The 22,739-nt window shown below is 37.5% G+C and overlaps 1 pseudogene; it reads right to left on the reverse strand.

The window, feature by feature from the left end:
• Window positions 1–367: 367 nt before the first annotated feature.
• LOC105260597 lies at window positions 368–9,654 on the reverse strand (annotated as a pseudogene).
• Window positions 9,655–22,739: the final 13,085 nt, after the last annotated feature.

Raw genomic sequence — 22,739 nt, forward strand, 5'->3', positions numbered from 1 at the left:
AACTTAAACTTCTATATCATTTTAGTTTGCAAAGTATATTAACATCAATCATCTCATCTTACATTTCCCTACCTCACCTGTGTTTGAGGTAGAAAAGCAGGAAGTAGTCGCTTCCCCCTGTGGAGAAATGACTGTGATCAGAGGAAGCCAAGTAACATGTCCAAGGTCATAGAGTTAAGGAGGAGCACAGGTGGGACCCCTGAGTCCTTGATAAGTGCCCTTTACCGAATGCCATGCTGGCCCCACAGATTTTCATGATGCTGAATGGGTGCAACTGAAGAGTGAGGTTCTTCTCTTTACTTCCTTTTTTTCCGCCAGGGACATTTTTTCAAGAAACATGTTCAGTTTGTCATCTGGGTAGCATTGTAAAGGAATATATAAGGATGAAATTTGGTTAGTAAATAGCATATCTTTTATTTTTCTGAGTACTGATACCCATTAAAAATCAGGTTCTAGAATGCCATTGTCTTATTCAATTTTGAGAAAGAGTTCTGGAATAGCATGCTACACCCTTCCCTACAGCACACACACACACACACACACACACACACACACACCCTGTCAGTATCACTGTATCAGCAATTAATAATAAATAAATAAATAGTCAACCAGATACCTGCTAATTTAGTACAAAGCAAAAATATCAGAATTTGTGTTAACCCTACTCCAGATGCATTTTTTTTTCATGGTAAAGCATTTGGATTTTATTTGATAATTTAAATGGTTTTTTTTTCTTGATTTTATTTTTAATGTTGATAAACACAATCTGTACTTGGAGCTGGATAACAGACAGGCTTTTAACATAAGGTTTTCAACCTAGAATGTGACTTTTTCCAAAAAAAATTTCAATATTAGGCCTTTTTGCTGCAGACAGTTTCCATGAGAGTCTCCTGAGAAACTAGTTTCTTTAAAAACAGGTTGCTACTACTTCCTGTGAAATTCATAAAGTGGCTTTCCTTTTGCTTAGTCATCCAGAATGAAGTCAAAAGGCTCAAAGTCTCTCCAGAAGCTATAAGCCAGGGTCACCTCTTACCTTGCTTGTCTGACACTGCCTCCAGTCAGACCAGTCAGAGATATTAAGAATGGCTTCACTGGCCAGCACCTTCCTTCTCAACTGCAAGGGAAAAATTTTTGTTTTAATTCTGTGGAGAAGTTTCTCTCCTCTGTCAAGTTCAACATAAATATATGTTGCTCTCGGTTGTGCAATGGGCTTGATGTCAGAGTGCTCTGGAGTTCCAACAGCTGGTTCTATTTGTTGTTCCTTCGCCTGGGTAACGAAGGCATCTTTAATGCCATTCTCGAAGCAGTGGCTGAGTGGCACGAAAATGACCTGTAGCTGGAGGTGATAGCTCTTATAATTTCTCCAAAATAAAACACACTGTTTCCTTCAACTCTTAAAGAAAGGCCTCAGTGTAGTCTTCTACTCCTCCACCTCTTCCGCCATCTTGCTGAATGAAAGGTCCATCACTGACTGATAGTGTCCGATGGGCAGGATGAGGACATGGTCATCAGCTAAGCCTCCTTTGACCAGGGAAAGGTAGCAATGTGGGTCAGTGTTGACCACCAAATGCTTTTCCACTTTAGGACTGGCAAGGCAAAACCAGCAAGGTCCTGGAAGCTAAGCAACTTTGGAGGCTGCTTTGGGTGAAGGTTAGTCCCTGCCTGTAGATGAATGCTTTCCTTCTCTGCTTCAGTCTATCTATCCCCTTAGCCATCTTAGAGAATAACAGCGTAGTTACAGATGATTAAAGAGATAAAACTGTACATAGATAGTCTTTAAAATCTCATGTAAGCAGGAATGGTTTCATCTTCTGTGTGTGGGTTGAATATAAAACACCTATTTAATTTTAACCATCATTATTGTGATCCAGCTTTGTGGAAGTGGGAGAAAGCCATCTGCTCAGAAAGGTGATTAAGAATAACACATAATGAAGCTTCATTCAAGCAGCACTGACTGGGGCAGAATTACATGGTGACCAAGACAGAGCTTGGAGATCAGGAAACAGGGCTTTGAATAGGAATTCTCCCACGTACCACCACTGCGACCTCAGACAATTAGTCTTTCTCCCTTCATCTGCAAAATGACAACAATAGTGTCTACTTCATAGAGTTCTTGTGAAGATGAAATGAGAAAGTGCATGTATAGCCCTGTGCATGATGGCACATCACATGCAGTCAATAAGAGGTTGCCCTTGTAAGAAATTTGCCAAGAACTTCATAAAACAAGATTTCCTACTGATGCAAGAACTTGTATATGTTTTTAAAACATCCCTGAGAATTTTTCTTTGACATAAAACTTAATATAAGCGCTAACACTGTAAATATTTGTCTGTTACATTACTGATAGTCGTTATACATATGCATACATATACATGTACATATACATATGTATATCCTAACCCTACATTTCTTAATCTTTTCCTAGTCCTTACTTCTAGATATTCTGTCAAATTCCCCCAGATCATGACTATTTCACTCTGAGAAAAGATTAATTTGTTACTCTTCTGTTCAGTGTCTCAGGGTCCTGATTTCCATAAACTTGATTTTCCATACCCCCTTTGCCATTTGTTTTCTGGATAGATATGGCTAATGGGAGACCAAATAGAAAAAGTGGAGGACTAAGGGAGAGAAGCCAGGTTACTTCACTGCCTTTTTTCTTGGCTTTTGGCTATATATCTAGCATAGACTGAGTCTCCATAATTCCATCCCTTTCTAGCAGACCTTCTCTCTGGCCACAATTTCTGTTGAGCCATTCCTTGCCATGATCCCAGTCCCCACCTGGGCCTTACTTTCATGAGTGGCTCTTTCTCTGTGGTTCCAGCTTCTGTCTAGATGCTCTGTATTCTTGGGCCTTTGAAGCATCAACCCTAGATGTCTCTCCAACTCTATAATAACTTTTGGGGCACCTGGGTGGCTCAGTCTGTTAAGTGTCGGGCTCTTGATTTCGGCTCAGGTCATGATCTCACAGTTAGTGAGTTTGAGCCCTGTGTCTGGCTCTGTGCTGACAGTACAGAGCCTGCTTGGGCTTCTCCTCTCTTTCCCTCTCTCTCTTCTCCTCCCTATCTCAATATATATATATACATATACATATATATATACACATATATATATTTATATATGTATATGTATACATATGTATATATATTAGATATATATATCTATATATATATATATATAGATATATAGAGATAGATAGATACAATGACTTTTGTCTGACACTAATCTTTGGCTGCTGATGTGAAATTCTGGGTGTCTTCACCATTCCCTGATTGTCTTGTAGACCTTCCTCCTCCTTTGTAGCTAGTAGTCTGTATTAATGTCCTCAATTAAACTACTTGGTTTGGATTCTCCCCTTGATTAACCCTGACAGATTCAATGATGGTAATTCCACAATTGTTTTCTCATCAACTGACCTAGTGTAGACATTTGATTTTTAGAAATTTTTATAGAATTTGAATTTCAGAGGTCATTTTTATTTATTTTATTTATTAATTTTTTTGAAAGAGAAAGAGAGAGAGAGGGAGACAGCATGTGCCTGTGCACTCATGCATGTGTGCAAGTGCCCTCACAAAGGGGGGGAGGGGCAGAGTGGAAGGGAGGGAGAGAATCTGAAGCAGGCTACACTCTCAGCCGAAGCCCCACCAGGGGGCTCAATCTCAGGACTGTGAGATCATGACATGAGCTGAAATCAAGAGTCTGACACTGAGCTGACTGAGCCACCCAGGCACCTCAGAGGTCATTTTTAAAAGGTAAGTATCGAACTATGAGTCGTTTCTTTTTTTATTCAAGAAAGTTAAAAAAATGCCTGCTCCAGGCTAACTAAGTAGAAATTCTGTGCCCAAGATCTATCGGTGAAAATGTACAATGAAGTCCAAGACATGAGTACATTATCAAAGAAGAAAAGATTATTTTCATAATTTCTTCCTGTTAGTATTATAGTTCATAATATTTTGGAATTTTAAGCAGGAATAATTTAATTCGTTTTGAGTGTATCCTAAATAAAAGAACTTGAATTCTAAACTAAACCTCAAAATGTGTGTATTAAGATAGATTTTTTTCCTGTGACTTTCATGCATGTGGTTCCCACAAATTTAATAAACAAAAGAAAAAATGTGAATCAAATACTAGAAAAAATTATAACTAATCTCAGAATATGAATTTTCTGCTAAATTACAGAGAATATTATAAAATAAGCCTGATATTTTCAACTTGCTATTTAACTCAATGCAAAAGAATCAAACTTATGGCTTCCTTTAACTTTGTAGATCATTTGTAATTTAAGGGGAAAATTTCTGTCCAAAATAAAAAGGGTGGATTGAATTCTGAAGTTCAAGAAAATCATATTAACCTAACATCTCAAGTAAAACAAAACCAGATTCTCTTAGGCAACCAGAGGGCTATATACATAAGTTTTCATTTTTGTGCAGATGGGTTGCATTCAAAAGGAAAGAGAACATGAAATAGGGTGTCCTGAGACATATACTTTTGTTTAATTGCCTAAATTGGTTATTTTCTGTTGCCCATGATCATTGGGAAAATATTAATATATCAGGGTTATGGAACTTGTCTAAAGTTGCAGAATATCTGCTCTGATGGATTTATGTGACCAGCGGTGTTACTGTAAATAAATAAATTTATTAAATTGACCATTTTAAGCAAAAATACACTGAGGTAAGCTAAGAATTATCTGAGTTGGTGCAGCTGGTGCTTAGCAAATGTTATTGACCTTGAAAAATATTGCAATTTGCCAACAATAATAAAGCTCTAATTAAAAAATGGTTATTCAGGAAGGAAATCAACATTAATGAGAACGTTTCTTAAAACTGTCTCTCAAAGTAATATACCCATAAAAATAAGTCAATTAGGAAAAAATGTAGTGTTTCAATGGTACATAAAGAGTTTGTAAAAGAAGAAACTAGGTCCAAGACTTAGGCAGCTGTGGATTCCATCATTATAAAAATGTAATATACCAATGGAAAAATATGTTTAAAGGTTGATGCAATTGTAAAAGGAACTAGGAAACATCTTATGAGAAGAGGTAAATTAATACAATACTTATTTATTTATTTTTTAAGTTGATAGACTATTTTCTATTAGTTTTAGTTTACAGAAAACTGAGCAGAAAATATGGAGAATTCCCATACACCCATTCTCTCCCCTGAGCATAATTTTCCTTATTATTAAACCTTGCATTAATGTGAATATTTGTTACAATTGATGAGCCCATGTTGATACATCATTATCTGAAGTTAACAGTTTAGAGTTCACTCTTTGTTCTGTGTATTCTATGAGTTTTGACAAATGTGTAATATATATCTCTACATTACAGTACCATGAAGGATAGTTTCACTGCTCTAAAAATCCCCTGTGCTCTCTGTACACCCTTACCTCTGCCTCTCCCAACCTCTGGCAACCACTGATATTTTACTGTCTTCATAGTTTCACCTTTTCCAGAATGTTCTATAATAGAAATTATACAGTATGCAGCCTATTCAGATTGAATTCTTTCACTTGCCAACATGCATGTAAGCTTTCTCCATGTCTTCTCATGGCTTGATAGCTCATTTATTTTTATTGCTGAAAAATATCTCATTGCATGGATACACCACAGTTTTTTATCCATTCACCTAATGAAGGACATGTTATGCTTCCAAGTTTTAGCAATCATAAGTAAAGCTGTTATAAATATCCATGTGCAGTTTTTGTGTGGACCTAAGTTATAACTCATTTGGGTATTTCTGAGATTTTTAATATTTGTAACAGTTTTATAAAAATTTTATGCTATAAATTAAAAAATTCAACTAGGTTGACCAATTTTCAGAAAAAAATATATATAAGCAAATGTCCCTAAAGAAGAATTAGAAGGGCTGAATTGTCTTGTAATTACTAGAAAATTGAATCAGTAGTCAAAAATATTTCCACTAAGAAAATCCCAAGCACAGAGTCTCTATCAAGTCAAACCAGTGTTCAAGTAACAAATTATTTCAATCTTAATCAAACTTTTTCAGGGCACTGAAAACTTACTTATGAGGCTAGTGTGATTTTAATACCATAATGCAACAAAGATAGTAAAGAAAGAAAATTATGAGCAAAATTTATTTATGAAACATAGGTGCAAAAATCATAAGTAATATGATTAGCAAAAAGCATTTAGAACATATATATAAAATGTAAGTGGCATAATCCATGATGACAAAGTTGATTTTACTTCAGGAAGATAAAGTTGTATCAATATGAAAAAGTTAATTAGTATAATTTTCCCTATTATGAAATTAAAGATCATAAGATACCTCAACAATTACAAAAAGAGCACTTAATTCATTGATGTTGATGTTATTGAAAAATTAGACACAGAGGGGAACTTCCTTAATATGACTCTAAATCAATGGTAAACTTTATACACAGTGAGAACCCACTGAAGGCTCTACCTCTGAGTTCAGAAAGAAGACTGAGATTCCCAGCAATACCTCTTTTATTTGATATTTTACCAGTGTTTCTAACTAGTGCAGAATGACAAGAAAAAGAAATAAGTGTGTAAGGATTGGAAAGAATTAGGAAATAAAAACTCATTTGCAAATCATTTGCAAAGGAATAACCAAAAGTACTTACAAATAAATTATTGCAATCAATACAAGAGTAAGGAGAAGTTGCTAAATAAAAATCTGCATAGTCAAATAAATTATGTTTCTAAGTTACGGTAATAAATGTAAGAATACAAACAGAAAGTTTAAAGGTAACATTTATAATAACACCAAGCATACAAACTACGTAAAAACATACCTGGCGGAATGTGTTCAAGAATTCTGTGAGAAAAATTTTAAGATTTATTAAAAGACTTTAACCAACATGTAAGTGAAAAGATAAATTATATTAATTTATTCCCCCCAAATGATTCCAGTCAGAATCATAGCATGTTCTTGCCATGGAAATTGACAGGCTGATTCTAAAATTTATATGTAAAGTCAGAGGGTGCGTATAACTAGACAGTGTTGAAATAGAGGAATTAGTGCAAAGACTTGCTTTATTGGATATTAAAACTCATTACACAGCTATGATAATTAAGGTAATGTTGTGTGGGTACAGAGAGAGACTAATGAAATAAAATGGAGGGCCCAGAAGCAGATGCATAGTTATACAGACATACATGTGACAGAGATGGCCTGAAAGATTGGTGGACGATGAACAATCTCTTCCAAAAATACTGTTCAGACCAAATGTATCCATCTGAACAACAAATCAAAATACTATTTTACAACACACATAAAATCAAGTCTGGGCTGATTAAAGATCTGAGTGGAAAAGACAAAATTATCAACACAGGAAAATATCTTCAGGATGTCAGGGGGAGCAAATGATCTATATCTGTTGGCTTCGGCTGGAGTATAAATTATGAAAAAATATACTAGTAGTCCGCCAGTAATATTCTTAGAATTGAGTTTTTCATTCTTTTATGTTTTAACATGTAACTTTTATGTTTTAATATGTATACTTTAAAGCATTGTTTCATGAAGAAAATATAAAGCACTTCAAATGTAAAACAGTATAACAGCAATACTTCCTCAGCATTGCACAGTGAAAAATACAAAATTTGTATAAAGGCCTTTGTATATGCATTGTAGTAAAACTTTAGTGTAGGAATATCTAATAGACTTGAAACATTCTTTGCCATTTACTTTATCTAACTGTTTCTATTTTGTTATTCAAATAATATTACAAGTTGACAATTTATTTCTAAAATATAAAAATAAAAATATGTGAGAAGGGAAATAATAAAAATGCCAAGTAAGATGTGTATGTGCACTTTGAAAATTAATTTTCTATTTTGCTTTATCAAATATGATCTGATTTAAAGACTACTTTTACTTGCAAAAGACTAATTACAGAGCTATGATAATGTGGTGTGAGTACAGAGATAGACTAATGAAATAAAATGGAGAGCCCAGAAGCAGATGCATGGGTATACAGACATATATGTGACAGAGATGACCGTATTTATGTGAGATCATAAGGGTGGGGCCTTCATTCTATGGGGCTCGTGCCCTTATAAGATGAGGAGACACTGTCATGTGAGGGCACAATGAAAAGAGGATCCTTTGCAAGCCAGGAAACATTCTTACCAGGAACCACTGAGCTGGCACCTTGACTCTAGGTTTCCCAGCCTCCAGAGCTGTGAGAAAATAAATTTCTGTTGTTGAAGCCACTCAGTCTATCGTATTTTGTTATGATAGCCCAAGCTGACTAATACAAGACCTAAACATGCACAGCCATAAAACCTAACTCTCTCTGCCTAAATGTAGCATTTATGACACCTGGCATTTGTTCCATAATAATAAGCCTTTCCTTTCTGTCACCATTTGTAATTAATTAGCAGAGTTCCTTACAAACAATATGTATTCCATCCCTATTTTTTCAACCACTTTTATCATTTCACTGATCATCCAAAAGTTAATGAATCAAAACATCCATTTACTCTGCTCATAATCTTGTGGGTCTTGCATACAGGTCTCAGCTGGGGAGTTCTATTCTTCTAGTTCGTCTGGTCGTAGCTGGGATTCCACATGTGTTGGCAGCCACCTAAAGGTCTGCCCGGCAGAGGTCTCTCTGGAGGGTGGCTGGTCACCAGCTGGGACAACAAAAGTGATTGGGCTGCACGCATCTCACCCTCCGGCAGGCTAGCCTAGACCTATTTACATGGCAACTCCAGCATTCCAAGAAGCCAGGCCAAGCCTAGGCTTAGGACTTGAACTCTGTTCCTTCCACCTCAGACTGTTGTCCAAATCAACTCAAAGGACTAGGCCAGATTGAAGGGACAGAGAAGACCAAAAGCCGAGAATTGTGGCCATTTTTGCAATCTACCACAATTAAACAATGCATATGGATATTCAAATAGCATAGCTGAGGCAGTGATTGTGTTCCATCCCAACTGCCATGGCAGAGATGGCCAACAGTAATCTAAGGCAATGAAAATTGTCTTTTTAATTAGTTGATGGCATGACAGCCTATTCAAGTTATAAAAAATCTTTCAGAGGCGTAAAATCTTAACTCCTGGAGGGTGGTAGTCCTTTCCATTCCTTTGTGAATTAACCTTATCCATATCTGAAGCTCAAAGGAAGTGAACCTGTTTTTAAAAATCTATGCACTAATATTTTCCTTGTTACATGGAGTGATCTCTTAAATAGGTTGATCTAGGCTAGTGAGAATTTCCAGAAACCTTCCATAATCAGCCTAATAGAAGCATGCATTTTGAGGCCGAAATAATAAAGCAATATGCTTTTTTGTCTCCCAACTGCTCTGCAAATCTCTGTGTGCTAGTTTTTCCCTGCCCTTGGATGAAATCTCAAAGAAGCTCCGAGATAATAAAGCCCTCTAGGCTCTTTGACCCCTAAAACAGTTTTAGACCAATAATTAGTATGTTCAGTCCCAAGTAGTAATAGAAACTCCGAATTTTATTCTAGGTTAACTCTTCCATCCTTGTATTAATTAGGATGGATCAGGTTATACTGTGGTAACAGACAAACCCCCAGTAGTTTTGGGTTTTTGTTTGTTTGGTTGTTTTTGTTTGTTTACTTACCCTAAGTCCTCTCCAGACCAAAGTAGTAACTCCTCTTTGCAGTAAGTCCGCAACACAACCCATCTACCTTGGGATGCTGCCATTTTGATATGGCACCTCCTTACTGCTGCTGTGCAAGGGTCACACAGAGTCTTCTCGCTGCTACCGTTTGAAAGCGACACATGGCATTTCCAGTCCCATTTCTAAAGTTGCACATAGTCACATGCCCCATGTAAATGAAAGGGTCTGGAAGTTGTGCCTTTCATAATTAGAAAAAGAAACTAGAACGATATTGATGAGTTCTACTTCTGGGGGCCCTACCACTCTCCCTGCTTGCGCCTGCTAGGAATAGGAGATATGGGAGACTTCTTTTCTATTTTATTGCCTCGTGTTTCTGCCCCTGATCCTCTACCCCCACAGTTCATAAAATCAAGGTATAGATGCCATTACTCCTCCAAGATGGAACGAAGAAGAGAAGGGAAAGTAAGGGGCAGTAATGGCCTTACTTTCCTGGGACTGTTGTGAGCTGGTGAAACACTGTCTGGCTTGGCCAGTGTTGTACAATGGATTCTTCCTTCTGTTGTGGGCTGCATAGGTTCTTTGGAGGTTCTCCCATTACTGAAGACTGCTCACTGGTAGTTCTCTGACATTTTCCCACTGACAATTTTCAACTCTTGTTGGTCCGTCTATACCTGGGTCTCTACCACACTTCCTGGACAAAGTCCCTTTGTCTGACTGAGGTATGACACAAGGTCACTTTTCCCTAGTTCAGAGGAAAAACACGCACATCGACTTGCTGATAGAAAAGATTATATCCCACACTGAAGCCGTCTTCTTGGCTACCATTATCCACTTTACCCACTTCCAGGCTTTTAAATTCTTCAGCTCTGGGACAGACACCAGTCTTCTGTATCACCCATGCTTCAAGAAATATAAATCAAGTCGGACGCCTGGGTGGCATAGTTGGTTAAGTGTCTGACTCTTGATTTGGGCTCAGGTCATGATTTCACATTTTGTGAGTTCCAGCTCCACCTTGGGCTCTGTGCTGGCAGCATGGAGCCTGCTTGGGACTCTCTCTCTCTCTCTCTCTCTCTCTCTCTCTCTCTCTCTCTCTCTCTCCCTCCCTCCCTCCCTCCCCCACTCGTGCTCTCTATCTCTCAAAATAAATAAATAAACATTAAAAATATAAATCAAGTCTTCTGATTCATCCTCTTAGTGTCATCGAGTGAACTGGGAGACCTGGGCCCCGGGGCCTCAACCCAGCCAGACTCAGAAGAGTCACTGAAGATTCTTGGTCTTGTCTCAAGAAGAGAAGGAATTCAAGGACAGACACACAGCACAGATGAGTAACATAAGCAGGAAAATTTATTAAAGCAAAAAGTACACTTTCAAGCTAAGAGAGTGGGCTAATTCAAGAGAAGGAGACAGCTGCGTCCCTGGGACGTGAGTTTCTGTCTTTTTATCTGCAATTGTTAACTAGGGGGTAGAATACTCATTATTTGGAGTGATAAGCAGGGTTTCAAGCTTTTTCTTCCTAATTTGGTCACAGTATCCATCATCTTGGGCCTGTCTGGTTTGATTGAGCTTCTTGTGGAGTGCTACCAGGACAGGCCTCTGACCTTGCCTGGCTGGCCATGACTTCCTCCTTGCTGCCCTCCAGGTAGCCTGTTAGAGCCTCAATGTCTACTCTAACATTAGCATCCCTTTTAACTGGTCTTCATTGTCCCATTCTTATTCTTGTATTTCACTGTGTTTCACAGTATATCATATAGCTATTATAAAAATAAATTGAGTTCTATCACTCCCTACTTAAGACTTCCAGGGGCGCCTGGGTGGCGCAGTCGGTTAAGCGTCCGACTTCAGCCAGGTCACGATCTCGCGGTCCGGGAGTTCGAGCCCCGCGTCGGGCTCTGGGCTGATGGCTCAGAGCCTGGAGCCTGTTTCCGATTCTGTGTCTCCCTCTCTCTCTGCCCCTCCCCCGTTCATGCTCTGTTTCTCTCTGTCCCAAAAATAAATAAACGTTGAAAAAAAAAAAAAAAAAAAAAAAAAGACTTCCAGTGGTTTCCCATTGCACTTAGAAGAAATTTATACCCTGCCCTATAAGGTTATGTCTGATTTAGTCCTTGTCTATCTTTCAACCTTACTTTATATCAGTGGTTTCCAAACATTTTCGACATTAGATTTACATGGTATGCTTTAAGGGAAAAAAAAAAAAAAAAGAAAAGAAATCCTGATGCCTTGGTTTTACACTTTGCTATTTAAATGAGAATATCTGAAGGTAGCAGTCAGACATCATTGCTATTTTTTTTTTAATTTTTTAAAAGGTTTATTTATTTTTGAGACAGAGAGAGACAGAGCATGAGCAGGGGAGGGGCAGAGAGAGAGGGAGACACAGAATCGGAAGCAGGCTCCAGGCTCTGAGCCATCAGCCCAGAGCCCGATGCACAGCCCGAACTCACTGATGGTGAGATCATGACCTGAGCCAAAGTTGGACGCTTAACCAACTGAGCCACCCAGGCGCCCCCAGACATCATTATTTTTTAAAGATACCCACATGATTCCAGTGTGCAGCAAAGTTTGGCAACTCCTGTTTTACACCATTCTCCCTTGCTTCCTAAGCTCTACTTTCACTGGCATTCTTTTCATTTCCTAAAGGTTTTCTGGCATAAAAAACAATATATATGGTCTTTGTCCTCATTTCCTGGCACAGGAAAACCCTTGGCATTTCCTAAGTGATAGGACTGTCTTCGTTATGCTACTGAGGTGAGCCAAGGTGGGCTACTAGATAGCTTCAGGAAGGCAGCTGCTCACTGAAAAGAACAAGCGCCAGATTAGAAGGTGGGAACTTTGATTCAGCCCAATACCGTTGGAGGAAAGGGAGGTTAGAAAATGAATTCAGTCACCTAGCCAATGATTAATCAATCATGCCTATGTAATGAAACTTTTTTTTTTTATTACTTTGATGATGATGATGATGACGGTGATGATGGTGACAGTAAAGTTACTTTTAACTACCGCTCGACTGTCTTGTTGAGAAAATCAATATAAACATATATTCCCCGAAATGATGCCAAAAAAAAAAATACTGGTAAAGAAAAAAGTCCTTTACACTGCATTTATATATTTACTGACGGAAAATTATTGAAAGTTGCCATGCGTAGTGACAGTATTTGCACAAAGCAATATGAATGTGAAACTGCTCTCTCGGAGCAAAGGAGCTTTCTAGTTTGGCATGCCTCTAAGGCCATGTTCTGTGTAATGAGCTCCCTATTCCACTACCTTACTCTTTTTGAATCACTTATAAAGGCATACTCACACACCGTGCCTTGATGTTATTTGGCTCTATTCTTCTCCGAAACACAATCTAAACACCAGTGAAGTTTCATAACAGTATTCTGTTGTAAAATGTTCACTTAGATAAGAGGTCATCAAACTTTGGTCTACTGGCCTAATCTGAATCCCCCCTCCCCGCACGATTTTTAAATAAAGTTTTATTGTAACATAGTCATGCGTCAATTTTTTTTGTTATTGCCTGTGGCTGCTTTCTTGCTATAATGGCAGAGTCAAGTAGCTGTGATAGAGGTTGTATGGCCCATAAAGCCTGAAACATTTACCATCCAGTCCTTTAGAGAAAGAGTGTGCTGACTCTTCGTTGAAACAATTGACATTATCTCTGAAATGAAAGAATGCATATGCACAAAATTCTCTCAGTACTCTCCTGATACTTGAGACTGTATCTGTGGATCCCAGGTTTAGAAATCTTCATCTATGTCCTTGAAAGCACTGATCCGAATTACTTTCCTCTAGTCAATGTTGCATCTCCAAAAGCAAAACTACAGTTTGAGAAGTAAAGGATGCTTTTCCTTACATTTTGTCCCAAAGTCTGAGAGGTGTAGTTTGTAGGCTGGCAGGGAGAAACTATCTGTGTGAAGATATTTGTGAAATTCAACAGCTTTTTTACTAGCTTCTTTTGCAGGAGAATTTTAAAGCAGGTATTTGAGACATCTTGCAGAAAAATCTTTCAGAATTTCTCTCTTACGTTTAGCTTCACGTGTATTTATAGATGGGTTTATGCTGAACTTATGGTAGTAATATGATGAGATTTTGGCCTCTTTTTTTCAAAAATTTTCTCAACTGAAATATATACTAATCTGAGAACATTTCTCTAAACATGCATTAAATTTTTTTTAATGTTTATTTATTTTTGAGAGAGACAGACAGAGTGCAAGCGGGTGAGGGGCAGAGAGAGAGGGAAACAGAATCTGAAACAGGCTCCAGGCTCTGAGCTGTCAGCACAGAGCCTGATGCAGAGCCTGAACCCATGAACTAGGAGATCATGCCCTGAGCCAAAGTTGGATGCTTAACCTACTGAGCCACCCAGGCGGCCCTAAAGATGAATTTTTTTTAAGATCAAAGAAAAATGGGCATTACTTTTGGCAAAAATGAACTGACTTTCTAAGCATCAAAGCTGTTTAAAGTGTTTTGAAAATACAATTTTGCTATTCATTTGTTTTCCCTTTAGAATCAGTGTATTGTGCATGCCAGCTATGATACTTTGCTTTGGATGGGATGCTAAAGAGTGATCTCAGTTCAAATAGGTTGAAATCCCTCATTAGGTACTAAACAGCAGCATGAGGGAAATTGGTTTCTTTTAATCTTTCACATAAAGAGGCAATCTCTTTATATGCAAATACAGCGTTTTGCATATTGATTGTATTTTCTGATGATTGAACTTACACATTTATAAGCTAAATGTCATTCTTTTAAAAGAGGGTGCACAGTAAATATCAATTTCCATAATTTCCCCTAACAAGTTAAGACTCCAGCGTGCCAAACACTCTTAACAGTGCAATTCATGTCTTCTTTTTATACTTCTGTAAATGCATAAAGAATTCTTAGCATTCAAACCAAACAGCAAGGAAACTCCTCTCTTCCATGTCCAATGTAAATTCTCATCCTGTATGTGGGGAGTAAGGTGACCAACTTGCCCTGGTTTGCCGGGAACTTTCCTGGTTACAATGATTCAAGTTTACACCCGAGGATACCTCTTATTCCTGGGCAAAATGGATGGTTGGTAATTTGGAGTGCTGATGGTGACCTGTGTTTTTTTATATACTTTTAAATTTGTATGTAATTTCAAACTTTTAGAGAAGCTGAATACGTGTGTGTGCGCGCGTGTGTGTGTGTGCGGGTGTGTGTGTGTGGACACACACACACACGCACACACATGCCTTTTACTCAGATGAGTAACTGCTTAATTTTTCTCCACTTGTTTACTTAAAGTAATTCTTTCATACCTAGCACATTAGGTTTAAACTAAATTAAATACAGCCCTTTGTCTTTTCTGGATGCTCACGTTATAATAGGGATCCATATTATAACTACCAATATAATTTATGCATTTAAAATTTATTTCTTGGGACTTGGACCTTAATGATCTTTTCCAGTAGTTGATAATTATTGTATGTTTACTTAAAAGACATATTGTTGGTCATGTTTATGGTTCCTTTGTGGCTGACTCTGGTTTGGAATGACAACCCTAAACAGTACATTGTTCCTATGGGAAACTCCATCTGCTTGAGAGTGATTCACTTTTAGATGTGGCTTGTGGTGAGAATCTGGACTGTCTTCCTCTGCTTACATCTAAACAAGCTGGGGTTCACCCACAAATAGACTTCCCACGAAAGATCCTACGAGAAAGAAGGGAGAAAACAATCTGAAAGTAGTAGTCTCCAATGTTGAGGGAAAAAGGAAAAAAAATAGTAGAGAAAGAAAGGAAAAAAGGGTCATCTGAAAGTAGAGGAGAGTAGAGACAGAAAGAAGGCAGAAAAATGCGAGCTAGGTGATAGGTGAAATACGGAAAGTACTTTCAGAAAAACAACTTATATATCATCAGAAACCTCGTTTACTGTTTCAAAACTACCGACACAAGAACTTTTATATTTTTAAAATCACCCCTATTCTTCATAATCACTTCTTATCTATGCTATTTTGTTTTATGGCACCACAAACGTACCAGTTTAGGCAGATACCACAGAAAGATATGAGCACCAGGAGAAGAGAACAAAGACTGTGGGTTAAGCACTGTGCAAAATGTCATAATGATAAATGGATTAGATGCATGCTATATATGAGGAACAAGATTTTAAGCCAAAGATTGAAAAAGTTCTAAATAGTTGGATTGATAATAAATGAATGACATTGTTCATGAGGCCGTACTGATTTTTTAATTTTTGCTGAAATTCCAGCATTTTATTGACCTGAGCAGAATTGCATGTAGCTGGAGCTAGGTTGATTTATATGTGGAGGGTTACTACTAATATGGTCACAATTTCCACTTAAATGGAAGTCTGTAAATAGTAAAATATCCTAATAAAATAGTGTCTTTTAAATACGCCAAGATGGATTGATCACCAAATATTATCCTTTCTCTTTCTTTCTTTCTTTCTTTCTTTCTTTCTTTCTTTCTTTCTTTCTTTCTTTTCTTTCTTTCTTTCTTCTTTCTTTCTTTCTTTCTTTCTTTCTTTCTTTCTTTCTTTCTTTCTTTCTTTCTTTTTTGTTAAAGTGTTTTACCTGCTTAATTCAGGGTCATTCCATCACCCTCCCCTCCCCTCCCCTCCCCTCCCCTTCCCTTCCCTTCCCTTCCCTTCCCTTCCCTTCCCTTCCCTTCCCCTTCCCTTCCCTTCCCCTTCCCCTTCCCTTTCCCCTTCCCCTTCCCCTTCCCATCCTTCTCAGATAATCCTTGCCATCTTCCTTTTAGATTTAGTCACATTTCTTCTTTTTTATACCATTACTGAAATGTTATAGACTAGTACATGAAGTATGGTCTACTGACATGATGCAGTCACACAATGCCTGTTTTGAGGACTTGTATAGAAAGTTTGGTCAATGCCATAATGCTCAGAATGTTCCTATTCTTGGACAATACATGTTATCTCTGAAGGTGTGATTCAGATGTTTAAACTGTGAGAACAGGTTTCTCATTGTCTCTTGATCACTGTCATTATGGTGCTGTGCCTTATTTCCAGACCTGGATATCTTTTCTTTCTTTTTTTTTTTTAGTTTAATTTTTTAAATTTACATCCAAATTAGTTAGTGTATAGTGCAACAATGATTTCAGGAGTAGATTCCTTAATACCCCTTACCCATTTAGCCCATTCCCCCTCCCACAACCCCTCCAGTAACCCTCTATTTGTTCCCCATATTTATGAGTTTCTTATGCTTTGTCCCCCTCCCTGTTTTTATATTATTTTTGTTTCCTTTCCCTTATGTTCATCTGTTTTGTCTCTTAAAGTCCTCATATGAGTGAAGTCATATGATTTTTGTCTTTCTCTGACTGACTAATTTCACTTAGCATAATACCCTCCAGTTCCATCCACATAGTTGCAAATGGCAAGATTTCATTCTTTTTGATTGCCGAGTAATACTCCATTGTATATACATACCACATCTTCTTTATCTATTCATCCATCGATGGACATTTGGGCTCTTTCCATACTTTGGCTATTGCTGATAGTGCTGCTATAAACATGGGGGTGCATGTGTCCCTTTGAAACAGACCACCTGTATCCCTTGGATAAATGCCTAGTAGTGCAATTGCTGGGTCATAGGGTAGTTCTATTTTTAGTTTTTTGAGGAACCTCCATACTGTTTTCCAGAGTGGCTGCACCAGCTTGCATTCCCACCAACAATGCAAAAGAGATCCTCTTTCTCCGCATCCCACCAACATTTGTTGTTGCCTGAGTTGTTAATGTTAGCCATTCTGACAGGTGTAAGGTGGTATCTCATTGTGGTTTTGATTTGTATATCTCTGATGATGAGTGATGTTGAGCATTTTTTCATGTGTCAGTTGGCTATCTGGATGTCTTCCTTGGAGAAGTTATCTATGCATGTCTTTCGCTCATTTCTTCACTGGATTATTTGTTTTTTGGGTGTGGAGTTTGATAAGTTCTTTGTAGATTTCAGATACTAACCCTTTATCTGATATGTCATTTGCAAATATCTTCTCCCATTCTGTCAGTTGCCTTTTAGTTTTGCTGATTGTTTCTTTTGCTGTGCAGAAGCTTTTTATTTTGATGAGGTCCCAGTTGTTCATTTTTGCTTTTGTTTCCCTTGCCTCCAGAGACGTGTTGCAGGCAAGATCAAAGAGGTTTTTGCCTGCTTTCTCCTTGAGGATTTTGATGGGTTCCTGTCTTACATTGAGGTCTTTCATCCATTTTAAGTTTATTTTTGTGTATGGTGTAAGAAAGTGGTCCAGGTTCATTCTTCTGCATGTCGCTGTCCAGTTTTCCAAGCACTACTTGCTGAAGAGACTGTCTTTATTCCATTGGATAGTCTTTCCTGCTTTGTCAAAGATTAGTTGGCCGTATGTTTGTGGATCCATTTCTGGGTTCTCTATTCTGTTCCATTGATCTGAGTGTCTGTTCTTGTGCCAGTACCATACTGTCTTGATGATTACAGCTTTGTAGTATAGCTTGAAGTCCGGGATTGTGATGACTCCTGCTTTGGTTTTCTTTTTCAAGAATGCTTTGGCTATTCAGAGTCTTTTCTGATTCCATACAAGTTTAGGATTGTTTGTTCTAGCTCTGCAAAGAAAGCTGGTGTTATTTTGATAGGAATTGCACTGAATATGTAGATTGCTTTGGGTAGTATCAACATTTTAACAATATTTGTTCTTTCTACCCAGGAGCATGGAATCTTTTTCCATTTTTTTGTGTCTTCTTCAATTTCTTTCATAAGCTTTCTGTAGTTTTCAGTGTATAGATTTTTCACCTTTTTGGTTAGATTTATTCCTAGGTATTTTATGTTTTTTTGTGCAATTGTAAATAGGATCGATTTCTTGATTTCTCTTTCTGTCGTTTCATTGTTGGTGTATAGGAATGCAACCGATTTCCTTGCATTGATTTTATATCCTGCAACTTGGCTGACTTCGTGAATCAGTTCTAGCAGTTTTTTGGTGGAATCTTTTGGGTTTTCCATATAGACTACCCTGTCATCTGAGAAGAGTGAAAGTTTGACCTCCTCCTGGCCGATTTGGATGCCTTTTATTTCTTTGTGTTGTCTGATTGCAGAAGCTAAGACTTCCAATAGTATGTTGAATAACAGTGGCGAGAGTGGACATCCTGTCTTATTCCTGACCTTAGGGGGAAAGCTCTCAGTTTTTCCCCATTGAGGATGATATTAGTGTTGGGTCGTTCATATATGGCTTTTATGATCTTGAGGTATGCTCCTTCTATCACTACTTTCTTGAGGGGTTTTATCAAGAAAGGATGCTGTATTTTGTCAAATGCTTTCTCTGCATCTATTAGGCTACCACACAACATGGAAATTGTAGGTAGTATACACCATTGTTCCTAGCAAGAACTTTGGTCTAGAATGAATATTTAAAATCACAGATGACACCACAGCTTTACAAAATCCAGTTGTTAAATCTTCCTTTCGGAGCCCATGGTACTGGGGCTGACAGAGGAGACACTGATTGGTTTGAATTTAGAGTCAGATTATAAACATCGAGGTAATCTGTGCTTTATGTTCTCCTGGAAAAGTCCTATTCACTCAGGGAAAGGGAAGCTCCAAGATTGGAAGGTCAGCTACCTCTTAACCCCTAGGGGAGTGTGAGGAGGTGGGCTGGGGAATGGTTGCAGCCACAGAAAGAGGATAACAATGAGCTGTGTCTTTTCTTTTTTTAAATTCTCGACCATAGGGGCACCTGGGTGGCTCAGTTGGTTAAGCGTCTGACTTCAGCTCAGGTCATGATCTCATGGTTCATGGTTTGGAGCCCCGCGTCAGGCTCTGTGCTGACAGCTCAGAGCCTGGAGCCTGCTTTGGATTCTGTGTCTCCTCCTCTCTCTGCCCCTACCCTGCTCATGCTCTGTCTCTCAATAATAAATAAACATTAAAAAAATTCTCAACCATAGGCTATTCGTAGGACAGTTAGCTTCATATTATGAAGCACAAGCTTTAATAATTCTGTGACTCATATTTTTAAATTACTCAGAGAATATGCAGTATATTTCTTGTACCTTAAAACTTACTATAATAGGCTTTCATGCAAATTATTTTATTTGATCATCACAAGAATTTTATGAATTATCTCTTATCCCTTTCGTGGGATAGGAACCAAGAGTCTGAGAAGCTGTGATGTTCTCAAGTCTATACAGCAAATAAACAGGGGTTCACTTGTGTCAGGTGTGCTGCTAATCAGTAAGAGTAGAGCCAGGATAGTGACTAAAATTTAGAATTCTGAGTCTCCTATCCTATCTTGTGTCCAGATGCTTCTATTCCTGATGAGTATAGTTGATAGAACTCTTTCTTCCTCCCTATTAAAGTATGTTTACGGTCCATGCTACTTTCATTTCTGGCTGTGTCATCTCACTTATTAGAATGTAAACTCCCTGAGAACAAGGTTCATTTTTGCTTTTTGTTGTTGCTTGTTTTATTGTACAGGTTCTGTAGGACAGTTTTGCTCACATAAATCGTGCAATGTAAAATCACTGTGATATAGGAAGTTCTGTAAATATAATCATTAGCCTGTGGGTAATTAAAAAGTAAATCTTTTTTTTTTTTTTTTTTTTTTTTTTTTTTTTTTTTTTTTTTAGGGGAGGGGATGAAAACTAGCTTGAGTTGCTCTTTTCCCAGGCACTTAATTATTTTAATTGACTGACATCTAGTACTGAAGCATGAATAGGTGGAAGTAACAGATTTGTCACAATATGTAGAACAAATAAAATCTTACTCATAAAAATATAAATTATTTGGAACATTCAGGTTTGTAGTTTGACCTTGTAGGTACTCGTTGTGTGTGTGTGTGTGTGTGTGTGTGTGTGTGTGTGTGAAAGAAGAGAATGTAATACTAGTTAAATCCAGAAATGGAAGTAATGGAAACTAGGGACAGGGAAGCTGTAGCATTTTTTTCATCCAAAACAATGTCAACTCCAACAGCAAAGCTTTCTGAGAGAGTTCAGTTATCTGTGTGAGCTGATGAGCACCCCTTCCTTTTCACTTCCCTTTCCAAAGTATACAGCTGAAAACCATTATTAATGGAAACACCCTGTGAAGTCAGTGATTCATACACCCTATCTGTTAGTTTTTGTTGCTAAAATGCCATTTTACCTCTTAACCCTTTGGGAAAACTAACAGGACATTCCAAACATAGTCCCCAAGTTTTCACTCGCTTACATCCAGTTGCAGAAAGTTTCTGAGTTACATGTAATTACTGTGTCCGGGAACTGACAAAACGACAAGAGATCAGGTATTTCCTGGCCCAACTCTGTATCTCAGGCTATTGTATCCTTAAAGCCAGGGAAGGATGATTCCAGAGCAGTCACCAACAGAATTTGGGGTTTGGGAGGATTGAAATAAAAACTGTGAGTGAGTGAATGAGTGAGTGTGTGGTGTATCTGTGTACGTTGGGATCAGAGGCCAGGAAGGGAGGAAAACAAGGAGGCAGAAAAAGTCATGATTTAAACGCATTTAAAATAAATTCGTTAAGAAATAAATCAAAAATAAAATTTGAATATTTTGCTGCAGTTAAAATGAATAAACTAGATCTATGTACCAATATGGATAGACAAGATGAAAAATAATATTGAGTAAGAGTCATGATTTAAAACTCATTTAAAATAAATTCGTTGAGAAATAAATCAAAAATAAAATTTGAATATTTTGCTGCAGTTAAAATGAATAAACTAGATCTATGTACCAATATGGACAGATAAGATGAAAAATAATATTGAATAAGAGTCCATCTTGCACAAAATTATTTAGCAATGATGTCCTCCAAGTAAAATTTAAAAGTAAAAAATTATATATGGATATATACATGTGTAGCATGATTATTTTTTTAAGTGCCTGGATATTCTGGTTAATGTTTTTTTGGGGGGTTATGGAGAAGGGGTAGGGAATAAAACTGGGGAAACATTTATTTAATTTTAATATTTTATTTTCTCCAGTGAAGAAAAATTTTAGTGTCACATGTGGCAGACTCAATTATGAGTGGTGGTTCCATGGGTGATGGTTGTTCTATTTAAATATGTATGTGTGTATATATATATGTATATATATATATATATATTTTTTTTTTTTTTCCAGATTAGGAAGAAAAAGTGAATTTTTATCCTTGAACAGCATTCATACCTTGAGAAAACCGATGGTAATAAAAGTGTGGTGGTTTAAGATGTACATTACAAAAAGGAGTAATTGATCTCATTTTTAAGTGTTCTGCTGATAACACTTTAGTAATTTAAGAAGTGACAGCATTTTCTTTAAAAATGTTCACCACATTACTTAATCTTTAAGGTCCATCAATTGTACGAAATACTTTAATGTTGTGTTAACAAAGATTTTCTGTATTCACTTTACGTTCAGTGCTGATGCATTAACTCAGAGGTGTTTCCTTTGGGTTTTCCATTCCTGAGAAGATTGATAATGTACTTTTGTTTACCTATTTTATTTCATTCACCGTTGGTGTCCTTGTGAAATTTCCACTAAATTTAGGCAGAAAAAGAGATCCTCCTTCAGATCTTTGTGCGGGGCAGAGCAGAGATTGGGTCTACTTCTGCCCCCACGGGTCAAGTGTTGGTTTCTGAATCAGCCCAACAACTCACCTCTGGGTGGGCCACACGAGATGGACAGCTCTGTGGTCTTATTTCTGCTTTAGTTTCTGGTTCCTGGGTTGATATATTAACCGCTCAAACATAAAAAAATGTTTTAAATTTAATAAATTGTTTCATTTAAAAAGGCTGTTGTTCAAACATGCAAAATAATGCTGGACACAGTAAAAAAATGGGACCCATCACCTGCTTCTCCAGGATCTTTTCTGCAATCTTATTTGCCATTAGGGGTTCTGCAGGTGAAAAATTCTGTGTTCATTAGGAAGATATTTTTTAAGGAGGTAAACCTTTTCTCCATACATACCATTTTCCTCCCTCCCCTCTGCCCTCTCATCATTTCTAAGCAAAGGACCTTGTTCTTAGTTGACTCCTATCATTTGACGTTATTTCTACTATAAGGTATTTGTATTTATAATAATAGTATCTGCTTCAAGAGAGAATCTTCTTTAATATCAAAGGGAATGATGCTGTTTATGAAGGTAAAGAGATGGGCAAGAGGGTCAAATTCCAAGTACTGGTCCTGCTCAGAAGCTGCTCAAATCCTACCTTAAGTCTGGATATCTCTCTCCCCTTTTGAC

This window comes from Felis catus, chromosome B2 (genome assembly GCF_018350175.1).
Source record: "Felis catus isolate Fca126 chromosome B2, F.catus_Fca126_mat1.0, whole genome shotgun sequence".
NCBI lineage: Eukaryota > Metazoa > Chordata > Mammalia > Carnivora > Felidae > Felis > Felis catus.